This window comes from Camelus dromedarius, chromosome 7 (genome assembly GCF_036321535.1).
Source record: "Camelus dromedarius isolate mCamDro1 chromosome 7, mCamDro1.pat, whole genome shotgun sequence".
Classification (NCBI taxonomy): domain Eukaryota; kingdom Metazoa; phylum Chordata; class Mammalia; order Artiodactyla; family Camelidae; genus Camelus; species Camelus dromedarius.
This window is the reverse complement of record NC_087442.1, coordinates 16,397,257-16,415,711: the sequence shown is the minus strand read 5'-3', so window position 1 is coordinate 16,415,711 and position 18,455 is coordinate 16,397,257. Positions and strand designations below refer to the sequence as shown.

General features: G+C 41.3%; 1 protein-coding gene across 6 annotated transcripts in view; it reads left to right on the top strand.

Moving 5' to 3' along the window:
• The first annotated feature begins 1,759 nt into the window (after positions 1-1,759).
• Positions 1,760-18,455, top strand: part of CALD1 (caldesmon 1) — a 176,806-nt gene continuing 160,110 nt past the window's right edge. For 3 of the 6 annotated variants that reach the window (XM_031455421.2, XM_031455420.2, XM_010975682.3), the window contains exon 1: positions 6,141-6,424. The gene's annotated coding sequence lies outside the window, so the exon portion shown is untranslated. Of the gene's footprint in view, positions 1,845-6,132; positions 6,425-18,455 lie in introns of those variants that run through there. The other 3 variants (XM_031455422.2, XM_031455414.2, XM_031455415.2) reach the window with 2 other exon arrangements.

Genomic DNA, 18,455 nt, shown 5'->3' with positions numbered 1-18,455 from the left:
GAACAGGCCCTGGCATGTGGGTGACACACAGTAAATATTTGTTCAGTGAATGAATGAACTATTTGGGGGGGATTGGTATTTACTTCCATATTTCTAATAATATACTAATTCTTCCATTTATTAAAATCTCCATAGCAGACATTTATTATTGATTTCCTGCTAAACAAAATGAGGACTTAGCTCTCTTATCTACCATCATCCTACTGACATGTTCTTGCTCATTAGCCTCTGAAACTAATTACATCATCGTTTTGGTGAAATCAATATGCAATGTTTACCTTATTATGACTGTGTCAGTTTTTCTTGCAGCTGAACTATGTAATGTATGATGACCACTTTTCCTTTCTCATACAAACATTTTATTTTTCCTGAAATTATAATGACCTCAGTCTAACATTTACCATTTTCTATGTACCTATCATAAATGCTTTCCCCAAGAACATACCAGGTAATCTGTCTACTTCACTTCTTCTTAAAACATCCTTCCTGGAGTCCCCTGCTTCAGCCTCTACTGATTGGTTTCTTGACCAGCTGTTGTCCTGAAATTTTCTTTCACCATCTTTACGGGACCACCTTCACCTCTGTTGTGGGTTTGCATCCTCAATTTTCTGATCCTCGTCTTCTGGTTTCTATTTCCAACCTCAATTTTTTTTCCTCTTTGGATGGAGCATGTAAGTTCAAGTTAACCAGATAACCTTGATAACTTCAGAATGAAAAATGTTTTATTTGTTGTACTGGATGCCCAGTGGGCCCTTTGAATCTGGTAACTTGTGTCCTCCAGTTTTTGGAAATGTTAATGTATTATTTCTTTGATAATTTCCTTCCCACAATTTTCTGGAACATTTAGGTGTTGGATATTTGATTGGTTCTCTAATGTTCTTGTCTTTTCATTCCTCTTTTCCACCTTGTCTTTTTCTTCTAATTTCCTGGAAGATTTTTCTCAACTTTATCCTCCATTTCTTGAGTTTTATAAATATGTGTCATAGTATTTTTCATTTACAGTGGTTCTTTCCTGTTCTCTGCAGATACCTTTTTACAGCATATTTCTCTTGTTTCGTGGCTACAATATCTTCTCTTATCTCTCTGAGAATAGTAATTACAGTTTCATTCAAGTTATATAGTAATTATAGTTTTCTTGAAGTTTTCTTCCATTTCTCACCCTGCCTCTTTTCCCTCTCAGTGTCTTTTTTCTGTTGTTCTAATCTCTCTTTCAGAGCCTTTCCTTAACTTGATGTTCATATTTAACAGTGCTGAACAGCAGAATGGAAGTTCCTGTGCACGAGTTCACAAAAGGGCTTGGGCAATAAGCCAGGTATTTCAGGGGTCCCCTAAATGTTGTGCCCTGATATCTTTATCCTGTGGGCATGCCAGTTTCCCTGGAGTGGAATCCCCCAGTTTCCTTTCTGTGGAGCACAAACGCAACTGTGAATGTCCTGGAGCCCTGCAGAGTGAGGGGTGGGGTCCAGTGACCACTGAGTCTCATTTAAAAGTCTGCTTTCAGCACATGGCCTCTTCTCTGCCCACTGCTCTGCCTGCCGTTCTGAGACCAGCACTTCTCTTCAGAAAATAAACTTCTAGTTTCAGTCTGGTTGAGAGAGGGTGTGTGCATTTGGGTGTGGGGCGGGGCAGGGAGGGGACTGTATGGATTTCTAACGGTTCCTTACTCAGTTTTTTCAACCAAACGTATTTTCTTCTCCATCCCTCCACCCCTATCGAGATTCCCGGGGAGAAGGGGGTGGGTGTTCCAAATCCTGAATTTTTCCTGGTTCTGAGGCTTGAATCTGCTTCTTTCTTGTCTGCTGGCCTTCCACTCCACAGGGCCAGGGTTCGGTGTCTCAGCTCTGGTAAGTCAATTACCAACCTTCCGTCCACTTTCCATATTTCAGAATTTGGCTGACAACAGACTGTGTTGACTCCTTTCCAGAACTCTTTGCCTTGTAGGATTTATTTATGATTTTTAATTTCTTTACTATCATTTTGATGAGGTTTGGGGAAGAAGCAGAAATAAATGAGGCTTGTGCACTTGATCTGCCGAGTTTAACCATATCCTGAAAATTTTCAGTCTTTTCATTTGTACTTTCTGGTTTTTATGATTTAATATTCCTGCCATACTCTATCTTATAACTATTCACTTACAGTTTTTCCTAATTATTTTCAAGTTTTGTTTTTCATGTGGTCAAGTTTTTTTTTTGGTGTGGGTGGGAATTCTGAATCTGATTTTAATTGTTTTCACATAATTGATCGTAACTTTACCATGAATAGAATTAGAATCGCCCTATAAGTATCTTAGAACTTTTCTTAGATCTTCACTTTTCCATATGACTTTTAGGATTGTTTTATCAAGTTCTACAAAATATATTATTTAGGAATTTTAGTTGGAAAAATAAATACATGAGGTTAAATTTGACGAGAATTTACATCTCTATAATTTTGAGGCTTGCTGTTTATAAAAGTGTTATATTTCATCATTTAGACAGACCTTTTATGGCCTTAAATCCAGTTTTGTAACTTACTTGCACATAGTTTGTTACATTTATTCCCAGGTCAGTGTACACTTTTGTTATTAATATGGATAGCGTATTTTTCCATTATATTTTAAAATTGGAGATGGCTGGCTACTGGAACTCTGGAGTTTTGCAGACTGAACTTGATTCCAATAATCTTGCTAAACTCTTTTATTAGTTCTAATATATGTTGACTCTCTTGAAATTTCTACATAGATAATCATATTATAGCAAATAAAGACATTTGTTTTTCTTTCTAATTCCAATAGCTCTTATTTTTTTTTTCTGTTTCTTTGTTTTGGTTAGGCCTTCTAGCCCATTTTTTAATTTTAGAAGAGACAGTCATTTTTGTCTTTCCATTGATTGTAACTGGAATACTTTTTAACATTTCATCATTAAGTGTGATGTTTGCTGTATATTTCTGGTAAATATCCTCTCATTATGTTTATATTCTATTGCTAGCTTTGCAAGAGTTTTTTTCCTAAAAGTGATTACTAATTTTACCAAATACTATTTTTTAATCTGTTGACATAATCGTTCTTTCTTATTTTTTCTACTTTAAAAAAAAACTTTAAACTGCTAATAGTGTATACTATATCAATAGGCTTTCAGATTTTGAGCATCACTGCATTGGCTCTTTTTTTTGCAGTGTTAGGTTCAATATGCTAATTTTTTCATCTAGGTTCATAAGTACATTTAGTCTATTTTTTTTCTTTTTAAAACTGTTTTTGTTGTCCAATTTTGATATCAACATTCTATCAGTCTGATTTTATTATTTTGTAAACTTAAGTCTCTGGACATACTTCATCTGAGTAAAAGAAGGTGTATGTATGGCGGGGTAGGGAGGTTCTGCTGCCTTTTAAATGTTCAAAATATCTGTTCAGTTCAATAAAGCAGATATTTTAAGCTGGAAGAATTTATTTCTCATGGAACTCAATGAAGTGATTTTGATTTTGAATGAAAAAAGTATGGCCTGCTTTTACTTCTCCCAAATTGACACACAAGCAAAATAAAATTGTTTACTACTGATCTACACAAATGCAAATACTCAATTGGAAAAAATGCAACAAATCATCCAGATGTTTCCAAATGTCTCTTTAGATTTGCTATGGTTTGACTGGGTAGATAAATCCTCTACTAGACAAGCTGTTCTTTATCTGGGATGCTCCAAGTGGGAAATACATTCCACAGAAATTTCCTACTTAAATCCTATATTTTCAGTGACGTTTAGAAATGACTTCTGGAAAAAGTGAATACTGTTAAAGTAAAGTTTCCCATGGCACAGAGTGGCAACATACATCTCCTTTCTCTCTTTTTATTCCCTTTCCTTTCTTTTTTACTCCTTATTTTAAAAAAGAATAGAGACAATGAAAAAAAAAGAATTTTTCTGTATCATGGTGTATATTGCATGAAATTTATTAAATTCTTCTAACACTATGGTTCCTCCACAAAGAGCCTATTTTCAAATATACAAAATAGGCTCAGTGGTCGCTCATCTACCAAACTGTGTATTCAGAATTTATCTAGGGAAACATATGTCTCTTTTCTAAAGACATAAGCCAAAAATATTTAGCTATTTATCTCCTAAAAACCATGCAAAATGTATGTCCTTTCCATGTTTCCTGCTGATACTATTTTCTGCATTTGTGGTGCAACTTTTCTTTCCTCTGGAAAGCTGGTACTTATTTTATTCCTAGATGGCAAATTATGCCCTGATGCTGTTCAATCGAAGGGCATTACTCATAGAAGCAGGGAGAGTGCTGCTTAGGATATAATCAGCAGTGGCCATGCAAAGCAGCACATTAAAACAGACTTCATTGAATTACTGTCCATACTGCCTAGAGGTCATGACACCAAACACATCTGGATACAGGTCGTATCTTCACATAGATGTCACCGATTAAGTTGTTCTCAGAACTCCTTGATGTGATGTCTGCCCTGCAATGTCTTCAAGCTCAGCAGTTTATCAGACTATGCAGTATTCATTCTATCTTTACAATCAGCATCCAGCAGCCCAACTGGTTGTGTTCCCAAAGTTTATTTCCAAATCATTTATTTGGAATCAGAACACATTTTCCCATAGGAACAATTTTATAAACAGTGGTGTTCCACAAATGCCCAGTTGAGCCACAGTGTACTTGAAATGCAGCATTGACTGTCCTATTCCCACCAGCCATTATTTATTCTGCTTCCCTGGGAAAGTGCATTCTGAGTTCTAACTTGGGATGCTTGAAGCTCACCTCTCCCTCTGCCTGGCAGCTTTTGCTGGTGCTTTTTTTAGGCTGTGCTGCAGTAGCAGTTGGGAAGAGGGGACAGGGTAGCCTTCCCAAGAAAGAGATGAGCATAGGGTTGACACAGATGCCTCTGGGTAACTTGTTAAACTGTTGAAGGGCTGAGGAAGGAAGCCACCCATGTGGATCAGTCACTTCTGAATGAGGCATAAAGGGCAGGGACTTTTTCCTAAGGAGAGATCATTTTGAAGTCGGATCTTCATAAATAGGGAAAGGCTTATACGGCAAATCTAAGATTTTTGAAGACCAAGCTTCTGGACTTACAATTAGCCAGGGAAAATATTTTAACTCCTCTAGGTCAGTGATGAAACAGTCTCCACACACATAGCAATAAGGAGGCAGAAACCTGGCACCTAGCCCCAGTCCTGACAAATAGGATGTGCTCATAATCGGTTGTTGTTGAATTAAGTACTGATGGACTAATTAAGTGAATTCTATACTGAGACGTCCAAGACCACAAATTTTGCACTCATGAGCTAATTAACTTCGTTTTAATTCCACATCTCCTAATTCTGACCACACATCCTACCAAGGAAGAGTTGGTTGGAGTACTTTCAAGAAGTCACTAGAACGTTAGTGTCTTCTCTGTGGGCATATACATCCATCAACACCAGCTTCAAAGCACAGGCTGGGTCCCTTCATGCCCTCTCTGTTGTGCACAATTTTTAGCAATATTTCTGTGGCCAAATCTGAGGAAACAAAGGGGAAGGGGAGAGAAAGTGATGTGGAAAACCAATGAGGATAGGCAAGCCCATAGGACCCTGCCTGCCTAGCTGAGTTTCTGGCAGCGTGCTTATTCTGGCAAACATTACCTACTAAAAAAGACCTAAACTTTTTTTGTCAGTTGTTTTTATAACACATGCAGACATACTTTAGGGGGTTGCTCCTCTTTCAGGTTAGAATTTAGTCTGTGCACCAGACCTGGGTCCGAGCCATTTCAGGCTTTAAAATTACATACACAATTTAATTTCATTTTGTATGTACAATTACTTTTGTATGTAAAACTACTTTTAAAAGAAATACTCTACCAAGGGTCCCTCAATTAAAAGCCTTCCCCACCCCCACCCCAATAAACTTATGGACTGTTAATTTTAAATTTCATGGACCGTGCTTTCTTTTTAAAGTTCCATTTGTGTTCTACAAGACAGCCTCCTTCCCCAAGATTAACATTTCTTATGATTGTTCCTGACAATGGATTCACTTCCAGAGGCCCTGCTAAGGATAACCAAAAAAGGGCATGTAGCTGGCTGGTTTTGGCAGCCTGCACGCAGTTTCAGAGCTTTTTAGGTCTTGGTTTTTCTGATGAGTGATTTCCTGAGCATGCCTAGGGAATGACAGGCATCTCCACAGGCAGGCTGCATCCACCTCGGCTGGGGTGTCGTCATTGGCTGCCTATTAGAAAAACTACAGGACAATGCATACCACCGATGCCGACTGTAAACATAGGGGATGTGTGTTCACTTAGCATGGACTTCTGGGAGGGGCTAAGGAAGGGCGGTCTGGAGTTTTATTGAATAGAGCTGTGTGTATTAGGCTGCCTTCCTGCCTGCCCTCTTGCTGTGCGCCGGCTTAAAGAAATCAGTCCTTCCTTTCCGACTTAGTCCTGGGAAAGAAGTTTCAGCCTGCGAGGTAAGGCACAGGGGGCTTTCTTTTAATCTCTTCCAGAGAGTGTGGGGACTTTCTCCGGGTTTCAGTCAACATTCCTGACCAAGGTAGCTGGAGATGCAAAATTGTAAAAGCCAACAAACCACGCAAATTCTCAGAGCCAGACTGGGCTTTGCTGCCCTGCAGATGTTCCCGGAAGACAAACAGGATGAGATTTCAAGATTTGTTCTTAGAGTTGGGACGAGAGGAGAGATCATATGGAGACTTACATTCAGGGACCACCGGCAACTTTGATAAGATAGCCTTTTGTTTAGGGACTATGCCTGATAGCCAAAGGCCAGTGCCCATAGCCTGTCTGCTCACACCAGCAGTCTCTCCTGCATCTTTTAATACCAGAGATTTAAAGAAGTTTTGCTTTAGAAAGAACAGTAACTTTTTAGGTTGATGAGGAGCCAAAAAGTGATGATTTTTAACCAAAGGCATCTATATTTTATTTTGCTATCAGTGTTTAAGACTAGACTTTTAATGCTGCAAGGAAATAAGGTCAGAGGTAGAAAGAGCATTGGCATTTAACACCGGCTGGGTTAATGTAACTGATCTGATATTTGCTGAGACAGAAGATGCTTCCCATGGTCTGTTTCCTATAAAGCCTAATAACGAGAAAATGCATGTGCTAGTGGGTGTGTTTTTAGAAATCACATTTAACATCCGACCAAACTATTTCTTAAGAAATCTTACTTTCCATTTGAGAGTGTGCCCGAGTGTGAATTTGAAAAGGTGTAGGTTGCAAGTGTGTTCTAGAAAGGGAGGAAACAAGCTCTTATTTCAAGAGAGTCGGACGTATTTGGGCATCTTAAGCAGTAGTACGAGGCAGCTAGTTGGTAGTAGCCTGAAATTCCTTTTAGAAAGAACTAATTGTAGAGGGTTGGGGGATTTTAGTGCTGTGGCAATACGTGGTCAAAAAAAAAAAAGAAAAACCGATGCGAACAAAGTGCTTGGTATTCATGGATCCCTTCTGTTAACGGTGCTATGCAGATGGACTTGTAAACTGAAACAGTAAAATCCTTCTCATGTGTTTGGCAAAACCAGACATGAATGGCTAGAGCTTAAGTGAAGACTAGGTAGTATGTGGCAAGAAGGGCAAATCTGACCATTTTTTAATAAACTGGATATTAAAGTTTTCCAGCCCCAAATGACTGACTTGATTTGATTTGATTCCATGGAGGGAGGAGGTTTTGTGTTGAGATTCATTAAATAATCTTTTCTCTTTGTGTTTAGATGTTTGGGGATAATTTTTTTTGAGAATGCCTCCCTTTCCTTCTAGAAGTGATATATGAGAACAGAATTCCCTGTGAATTTCTTTTCCTGGAACAATTCTGAGTAAGTGTGAAAGAAAGGCTGCAGGCGAAAGCTATAGTTTGATTATTGTCCTTCCCTCGAAGAGATCAAGTTCCAAACTATTTTCACAGTGTTTTTAATGTCAATCAAAATATAGAGAGCAATTTCTTTTTTCAACTGTTCTCTAAACCATGTAGGGAATGCAGTTTGGAAGGAAATCTATAATCTTGGGATTTGAGGATAAATTCCATTTGGAAACCAGCATCTCCAAATCCCTGAAAGTTCAAACTTTGCTACCACCACTCTCTCCTATCCTCCTCGTGTACTCCCCACCCCAACTCAACAACCACAAAAACACATTTTTTCGAAATAATGCTTGAAGTGTTCTCCTCTATGCAGTGATGGAGCCAGGGGATTTGCTGTTTTACTTTATGTAGGACTTCAGGCTGCTCTTTATGCTATTTTCCTCCTGTTGAATATTAGCTAGAAGACATCTCCCCAAATATGGAGATAAATGGAGCACAATGAAACCACAGTGCAAGAATTTTCATTTTACTGAAATCATTTAATAAAGAGAAATACAATGGCAAAAGTCTGGAACAAAAAAGTCGCTAATAAAAAGGTGATCTCAGCACACACAAGGAATGTACGGTGAATTGATCCATAGGTAACAAGCTGGGTTGTTTCAATGCCAGTAGAATATGCAATTTAAATAATTCAGATCAAAAGCTTTCTTTAAATAAATACACAATTCTTACATTAAACTTAAGAGAAGGTTCCAACTGCAGTTTAAAGGATTTAAATGAGATACATTTAAGTATGCCTGGGATGTGAGGCCATTAGCAATTCTGATTGGCTCCTGTGACTGGCCTGAGGATCTGTTCTGGGGCAGATGGTGTAGGTTGGTCTTGTGTCCAGCCGTGGAAAGTTCCAGAGTTCAGCCTGTGTATTCTCTGTTCTGATGAGTAAAATGTTCCTTAGTAGGCCTTTTCTTAAAAACACATGTAGTTGTCTCCATTTGTCATTTGCATGGTAGGATGGTTACTAGTTAGTCATTCTTTAGCCAGACAAAAAAGTGACTTAGAGATGGGCATGAAAGGGGATTAATGCATTCCCCATCTGCCTGCAGCCTGTCACATGTCCCAGAACTGTGGTAGGGTGAGGCCGCCAAGGAAGGGGGCACGGGGAAAATGCTGATGATGTGGTATGCAAATAGCATGGTAGGACTAAGGAGGAGGTTAGAAAGATGCTGCCAAAGAATTTTCAGACTTTAAAAAAGAGTTTTCTGGGTAAATTCTCTCAGAGCCCAAAAATAGAATCATTTGCTTCTACTGAAAGTCCTTTATCAAGTCAACCCAAGTTTGTTATTGGAGAGATGCCTGTAGATTCTGAGTAGCTGGGTAATTTAAAGAGGTAATTTAAACTTGTGGCTCAGGCTTTGCTCATGAGCACCACCATGAGAGTGCAGTCCCAGGACTGGTTCCCCTGTTTAAAAAGCCCAGACCTTTGAGGGAAGTCATCAGCGTTTTGACCTCACCTGTGCAATGGGCATTCGTATGCTTGTCCTACTGCCAGTAGTGGTTAAGATGTCTAAATGACATGGAGCTGTTTGCCCCCGCTTCTCTGTGGGCTTTATACTCCAAACTGCCTGCAATTTGAGTCCTCTGGACATTATGCTCATCTTGGCTGGTGTCTCCACTTCTTACTTGTTTCCCCTAATTATCAACTCCTTCTTTCCTCATATCTGAAGACCCTTGAGCGATACCTTCTGGGTCCTAGTTCTTTCTAAAAGCCTGAACCTGAGTTTAAGGAATGCTGGTTCACCCCGATGTTGTCTAAATTTTGGCTTTGGTGATCAGAGACCAGGCGGACACAGACATCAAGAGGCAGAATAAGATGGATTGTCAGTGGTGTAAGGCCATACCCAGGAACCAGGAAATCTGAAGATCCAGTTGAATAGAAGACCAATGACAAGGTGCTGACAACAGAAAGGCTTTAGTAAATGAGGCAGCTTCTCTGCCTCCAGCCAAAAGCATGGAACGAATCCCAGCATGTCAAGCCTGGGCCTTGTAGGGAGGGTGAGGTAATCAGGAGCACCTGGCTGTGGTTCCTGTTGGTATTGAGACCAGACTGCTCCACGGATCTGGCCTCTCATCTCTGTTTGCCTCAGTTGTTAGTGTCTCCAGCTGGCTCTCCGGTAACTGACCGTGGGTGGCATCTCGAGCTTCCCTACCCTCAGTCCTCCACCTCCACGGCTCCTCCAGCTCCTCCATCCCCCGGCCAAACAGGGGCTCTCCTGATCCCATGCGGACAGTTTGCAATGGCCTGGCTAGGATTAGGCACAGAGGACAGCAGAAGGGTCAAGCCCAGATACATTCAAGACAGGAGGAAGCCTCTTCTCATCTTTAGGCAGAGGGAGAAGGTGAGAGCAGACAGAGGAGACGGTAGAGCGATTTCCACTGTGCCTCTCACCTCCAAGTCACAGTTGGCTGGTGGTGGTGAGTGTTATGAGCAGAGGGGAGAAGGAAAGGGTGACAGTGGGTTGTGAGGAAGAGGGGACACGGCTGCCCTGTCAGCAGTTTTTCCCTGTGTTGTTGTTGTCGTCGTCATGCGTGTCTTGGAGAATCTGATAAAAACTCCAAACCCTCAATTCCTTTGCAAACCCACTTCTCTGACGGACCTGTGAGAAACCCCTCGAGCTGGGGGAGGTCGGGGGTGAGGAATGAGGTGCAGTCTTGGTTCCCACTGGAGACAAGGGTGAATGGGATCAGAACGTGAGTGGAGGTGTCCCTTCTGGGAAGGAAGAGAGGATGGAGCAAATACACAGACATATAGAAGGAGGTTACCTCGTATGGCCTCCACTTCAAAGAAAAGGAGACCATCTCTAGAGAAGCAACTTAGGGGCTGGAGAATTCAAGAATGGCTGCTGCTAAGTGTATGCTGAGCGAGTACTGCGAGCTTAATAGAAGGGTTGCTGAATAGTTGAGGAAAAATAAATACGGGGGGAATATTTGAAGTGAATAGGGTATTCTTTGTCAGCATTCATTTTTGTACATGGCTTTTCTTTAAAAAAGTATTATGTATCAATGATGGATAACATGAAGATAAATTACTTTTTAATCATTTCCTGAGGCCGTCTAGTGTTGTTTTGTGAACATGCGGATGAAAGCACTTGGCTGTAAGGAAGTCATCTCACTTGAACAGGGGCATGCTAAGTAGGAATATGTAATTACTTCTTTTTACACCCACATGTAACATTCCCTCCAGCTTGTCTCAAGCTGGGGCACTGGGCAGATTGCACCTGTATGCTAAAGAGAGGCAGGACCAGGGCCAAGGGTCCCCGAGGGGCCTAAGGGCCAGAAGCAGCAAGGACATTTAGTTCCACTGGGTACGGAGGGTCTAAACTAGAATGAATATAAAGTACACCAGTGAACTAACATGTGAATTACAGCAGCATGAGTAAAAAGGAAACAGCAAAAATCTGAAGTCAGGCAGAGGTTAAAAACCAGGAGCTTGCTTAGCAAGGCAGTATACAGATAGGTATGGTGACATATGTGAGAGCTCTTGGCGCAGTGCGCGGAACAAATAGACCCTTACGTTAATAAGGTTCAGTAGCTCAAGGAAAGGGACAGGATTATATGATACGTGTGGAATAAAAAAGGAAAGGAATCACAAGGAAATCCAAGAGCAGAAGCCAAGATAGGACCAGAGTCCAAAGAGGACGGGGTTGGATTCAAGGTGGGCCACAGCATCTCAGCAGAGGTCTGTGTGTCGCCATTAATGTAATTCAGCTGCAGCACATGTGGCTGCTTCTTTTTGTTGTTCTGCAGACTGGAAAATTCCTTCTGTGCTTCCTGCTTAAATTCTGAGAGAGGAAATCTGATTGGTTCAGCTAATAACTACTGTCCCTGGCAAATGCGTTTGTGGAGGGAACATCAAGGGTTACTGGCATGCCTATGGATGAATTACCAGGGCCTGGCAGCAGTAGTCACCCTGGGGGAAAAAAGAGCCCAGTGGGCAGTTTTAGTTAGAAGAGAAAGTTAGGCATGGGAAGCAAATGAGCTGAAATGTCCAACAGCTGTCAATGAGTATCATTTGGATTTTGATGTGACTGAATTCCTAGAGAGGCAAACACCGACTGTCAGGGTCACATAGTCCCTGGTGGCCACTTTGGCATGGCCCGATGAACCAGTCTTGAAGGAGGCTGGCCTGGAAGCTTGCACCACTGATAACTGAAAAGATAAGAATTATCCATTTTAGAAAGATTCTAAAGAAAAACACTTGAGTATTTTCATTTGAGTCATAGGTGTGATTATGCGCCCCCCCCAAAATGAAGGCAATCTTTAAAATCCAATAAGTAATGATTTAATAATTTTAATAAATCAAAACTACTATATCCTCAAAGTAAGTCACCATACTTAAGTTTAATGCATACAAGTTAACATAGTCAATCAGTGGATGTTTCAGTTCTTGGCAATGTTTGCAATGTAATCTTTTGATCAATGAATCCCTGCCTCCATGTCTATCAAGGGAGTGAGAAAAGAACGTGCTTTGTTCTGGGCTGTTCCTCAGGGACATATTGATAAATATGCATCCAGGGGTGAGCTTCAAAGGCCAGAGGGGGTCGAGAGAACAGAATATGAGGAATAGATAAAGAATCTGGAGCTTTTTGCCCCAAAGGAAAGGAAGTGTAGCAGCCACGTGGATCTTTCAAATATTAGGAGAACGTTTATGTAGAAAGAGGAGAAAGCATTTGTGTTTCTCAAGACAGCAGAACTGAAATATAAGATTCATAGATTTTTTTTTTAAGCTGGGTAGGGCCTTAGGAGTCATTTAGCCCAGGGAGTGCAAGTAATTTTTCATCTGTTTGCCAGTTCCAAACAATTGGTAGTGACCATCTGGAACACTGTGTTGAGAAGGATTCTGAGGCTGAGTCTTAACTCCCTGTAGGCAAAAAATGCTGTCATTGATAGTGATGTCTGTTGTGGAAGAAAAGGGCTATTGCTACTCAAGTACCATGTATTTCACATGATTGATGTAGCCCCTAGGTTCCTAACCTCTGCACCTTGGATCCCTGGGAGGCCACAGAGTTATTGCAAGAGGGAGACAAGTCCGTATGTGCAGCAAATGATTTTGACAAAGTGAGTAAATAATCTTATATAATATGTGCTACTATTTTTCTAATGATATAGATGCAAGAGAGAATGTTCCATTTTAATAGTTCATGAACTCAGATTATACAGCACAGCTTGATTTGCCTATAATCCAGGAGATCTTAGTGAGTGTCTTAATTAGAATCAACTGTAGGGTTTTCTGAAAACATATATCCCTGAGGCTCATCCATAGAGATTCTGATCCAGTAGGCCTAGAATGGGGTCCAGTTTGTGAAACTCCCTGATGATTCTGCTGAAACAGCCTGGCTCTGAAATAGTTCTGTACATCTATGCTTAGAATAATTTATAATAGATATATAAAGTCACTTATTCTTCAGAAGTCTAGTTGATTGGTTTTGAATAAGTACTTTCTAAAAGTTACAGCTGTGTATTCCAAATAATCAGTTTTGCTGAAGAGTTTGTCCAGAAGCACTGGAATATTTATCTGAACATCCCTCCAGCTTCCCATACTCTTTTGGTTTGGGCACAAAGCTATCAACCCCACAAGGTCAAGCTTTCTGATGAGATTTCCAGTGTTTGCTTTTGTAAAGCATTGAAAATGTGGCAAGAATAAAATTTCTCATGGTATTTCCACTTCCTGTTCCAGCCACCATTACTAAGTGAAATGCAGGCTTCGGGGGAAAGGTGAATGGAGGAAAAATTGTCTCTTTAAGAATTTCTGTCCTTAGGATGTTTTGACGATTGGTTACTTTAGACATTTAACTTACCAAGAAAAACAGAAAATGTTTTTCTCTGTTCTCCACTTTGCGGTAAGGAATGTACAAATCCTGAGTGGGAGGAGGGGGGAGCTTCCTTCACCCTCACCCTCCACCTCCTCTGAGGCTGCAGCCATAACAGCCTCTGGCTTAGTTGCTTCCCTGGGTGGCCCTTTCAGAAGCATGTAAGCCCAAAGAGGCAAGAGGCCTGGGTTCATGGAGAGGGGGAATAACTTGCTTTTGCAGGACAGAAAATCCATCTCTACGGTCTTCCTTTACTCAACAGTCATGAGTAATAAGTTACATCCTCTGTATTGCACAGAAGAATCTACCCTATTCAGAACACCCAGAACATAAATTATATTCACTAAGGATTGTAGAGCTAAAAGTATCTCTGCATGAGACCTGGTCCAATGAGAATGCCAGAATTGTTACTATATTTGTACCGGTGCTCTTTGGTTTACAGAGCAGTGCTTCCACTGTGTACATGACAGCAAAGCTGGCTGGAAAAAGCAGCTAAAAAGGAATTAGTTTAGGACCCACGTCTGCACAATGACACCACGATGAGTCAGAATCCTTTTACTCTGGAACTGTCTCCCTTCTCCACTCACCCTAAACAGTGGTGTGTGGAGCCAGCTTATACTAGCTCCCAAAAACCAATTGATAACATTTTCAAGATTTTGAGAACTAGTTGTTACATATAGTCATCATTTCCAACTAAATTATATAAACTTACAGTTAATTAAATTATATTTAAAACTAAGATAATAAAGACTCAAAACTCATCCCTTCCTAATAATTTTACTATGTCTTGCTATTATCTATGCTCTCAAGGTTAGTTACATATTTGTATCTATGCAATGGAAATATTACTGAGTGCTGTGTAACTGAATTTCTCCCAATTCTTCATTCATTGATGCCACGTTGGGAGCTGAAAATCAACCATGATGGAAGTATTTACACCACAGACATTAGCAAATGCTATAAATCTGACTCCCCTCCTCTGCCGACCCTTCCAAGCTTGTTATCAAACATTTACTAGCACACCACTGACCCTAAAGTATCGAGTTGGTAAAATTAGCCGCTACACAGAAGAGCCAATCAGGATACCTCTTGTTTACTTGCATGCATATTCATAATGTATGCTAATAACTGCCTGTTTATTTGTTTATGCATCTGTTATTTCCTGTGCTCCTAGAACATAAGCACCATGAAAACAGAGACCTTATCTGGGTTTTTCAGGTGCTGTAACTTGAGCCTAAAAAAAGAGCCTTGTCCCATGTAGAGTAGGTGCTTAATATGTGAATTAAATGAGTAGAGGTATAAATGTCCATAATTTCTTGATAAAAAAGCTGAAGCCAATACTCATGTTTGAAATAATTGATTCCTCTCTCTAAATTGTATCAGTACTGAGTGCTTACAACAGTGCCTGACACAGGCTACGTAGGGAATCAAGTAAATAATCTTTATAACAATCAGGTTGACCGATGAGGAAACTGAGTTACAATCAGGTTAAGTAACACATCTAAGGTCACACAGCTAGTAAGTGGCAGAGCCAGGATTCCAACCTGGACAGCCTGGCTCCATAGTCCACACACTCAACCACCCCACCATGCTGCCTATTGCTAACTACTCTGTTTGATTCTGTGTGTGGCTCTAGGGGTGTGACCTATTTGAGGACACACTTTGGAATCCAGAAGACTTGAGTTTGAATCTCAGATTTACCATTTTCTAGCTTGTTTCTCCACCTATAAAAAGGGGATAATTATTCATCCATTTTGTAGTTGTCATAAGGACTAAAATTAGTATCTCTAAACTGCTTTGCACATGATAGGCACTAAGGTACAAATCGTCAGCTGCCAGCTGTGGCTTCCTGTGGGACTATGGGTAGGCTTGGGCTCCAGTTAGTCCCCATGCCCTTAGCCACACACTCCCCAAATTGTCTCTCTACGGCCATCACGCAGACGGAGTAAGAGGAGTCAACTTCTTTCATGTCAGCTTCTCCAGGAAGTACAGCTAGGACCAACAGATACAGTTACAGGAACCTCTGTTTCATATGCACTTTCCAACCAGATCTGTCTGGCTCTGGAGCTTGGACAGCCCTGCTCTGCAGAGGCAGACAACCTCCACCACCCCTTCAACCACAAAGTTTTCTCCCCATCCTTGTCATTGCATCTGTGCTGCCTTTAACATTCTAAATAATCTTCAGCTAGTTTGGCTAAAGGGTTTTATTATTCCCGAGGCTGGGCTGTCTCGTATGTGTTTAGGGTTTTAGACCTGGAATGAGAGAGGGCAAGAAGGAGGGAGAAGAGAAGACAGGGGAGAGAATGACAGGGGGGAGAAAAAGTACTGAACTTGGGAGGGAGAGCAAATCGAGTCGGAGTGATTGATAGCCATCCTGAGCCCTGTAGGTTAAAGGTGGTCCAGAAGGTAAGCTGACTCATTCAGCTACCTTGCTGGCATACTTGCTATGTGGCAGGCATTGTCCTAGCTGAAGATATAACTACCTCAGGGCTGTGAAGTAAATGAAATAATTTGCCCAAAGCCACATGACTGGCAAATGGCAGAGCTAGATTCAGCGCCGCTCCCTGACTCCAACCCTCTCCATCTCCCTACAGCTGCCTGTTCTGTATCTTTCCTCAGGAAAGCAATGGAAACCAGAGCAGGAGGTTTCCGTAACCAATCATTATAATTTGTCAGAGAGCCACGCTGCAGTTCAAATAGACAAGCACATTGTCTTTCCCTGCCATATAAGGAAGAGGACTAAACACCATTGCTTTCACTACTGACTCAAAAGGTTATGCAAGTGAGAGTTTGACAGGATGGGGAATCTAGGCCCACAGCAGTTTAAAAAAAAGAGGGAGAGGAAGAAAAGAAACTTGCAGAAATATTTTTGTGTTTTCTTTTTCTGGTACCAGAGATCATTTAACAAGCAGGTTATACCCTTTTCTCTATCTCAAGGGGAGATATTCTGGAATTATGTACTGAAGGGTTAAACTCTTTGTCCGAATACGACAAGCTGTTTCGGTGTTTGATCATGGCAAATTTAGATATTCCAAAGGCCAAGACAGAGCTGATTCTGTGAGGATCAGGTGGGAAGTCCTCGGCTTCAGTGACTGACTAAGGAAGTTAGAGTCTGTTTGCCTAGCCAGCCATTCTCAGTGTGTTTATTAATAAGGCTCCACAATGTAGGTTTGATCTTCCTGCCCCAAACTCAGATATCTGTATGATCACCCTTTGCCTTAACAATCACAGTTACAATCATAGATTTCAGTCCACAGTTCCTATAATCAGCAACATGGGGGGAAAAACTGAGGCATGAGCAGTTGAAACTTTTTCTCAGTCCCATCTTGGCAGAGGGAGCACCTACTCTCAGATAACTCAAAGAAACATTACTTAGTCTTCTCAGGGAAATGAAAAAACTGTAAGAAGTCTGGTCAGCCTCTCCTAACTCCCATCTCTGACCAGACTGCATCTGGGGTATTGGTTTGCCAAGGCTGCTGTAACGAGTATCACAAACGAAGGACTTAAACAATAGAAAACTCTTGTCCCTCAGTCCTGGGGGCTGGAAGTCCAACCTCCAGGTGTCAGCAGGGCTGGTCCCTTCTGAGGGCTGTAAGGGAAGGATCTGTTCCAGGCCTCTCCCCTTGGCTTGTGGTTGGCTGTCTTCATGTTCACGAGCATTCTCTCTGTATGCGTGTCTGCATCCAAATTTCTTCTTATAAAGATACCAGTCACATGGACTAGGGCTCACCCTAACGACCTCACTGTAACTTACTGCTTCTGTAAAGACCCTGTCTCCAAAAAAGGTCATATTCTGAGGGGCTGGGGGGTTAGGACTTCAACATAGGAATTTTGAGAGAGACATGATTCAACCCATAATATGCTCCAATTCAAAATAGTGATAGAAATCTCTAAGACACATTTCCTGAAATCCTAGGTGCCAAAGACCCTCTTGCTGGTAGAATTCCATCTTCCCTCTGGGTGTAAGGAATGCTTAGCTAGAAATCACTTGGCCTTTTGAACTTGCCCTTGACATTTACTTTCTGCCTTTCGCAATGCAAAATCCTGATCCAGGAAAAAGTCAAAAGAGGTCTCTGGAGTGACTCACTGAAATGCAGCTTCACATACGGTGGCCTATCTGTGGAAGCCTGTGAAACCACAGTGGCAGACAGTCTGGTATGCGGCCATCAGAAGTGGGGGAGGGGCTTGCTGGGAAGCTTGGTGGAGGCAGCCTGCAAGGCTGAGAGACAGAGCCCCGGGAGGAGGTGAGCAGCGTTGGAGCAACAGACTGGGAGGCAACAACAGATGGGACTCTATGCGTGCCTACACTGGGTGGAAAGCCGGATGGCCATTTTCAGTCATTTTTATACATGCTGATCATAACCACTAATCCCCAAATGCAGGGGAAAATGTTAGGAGCCTACACATATTTGTGCTGTGAATCATTTGTCTCTTGTTTGTCTTTTCTTCTGTCTCTTCTCCATCCATCCTTAAGTTTTATACACTTTTTCCTCTAAATGGCCTTCCTAACTTTATCTGTAGTTGGCATAATTGGTTACACACTGTCCACACATTGTACCTTGTCTCCCTGTTTCCTTTCTTCTTTAACCATTGTTTTCCTTTACACCTTCCCTAAGGCTCTTCTCGGAGTCCATTTCCTCAGCTTCAGTCCTGCCTGTGGCTACTGTCTGTCTTAGGCCAGAGGTGGTCTATAGAGAGGGTGACTATGTTATTTATTATCTAAACGAGGACACTTTTGAGAGGGAAAGGAGGAGCTATTAATAATGTTCCTTAAATAACAGAGCTGAGTGGAGACTATCCTGAGCAATTTGGGGTGGACAGTTA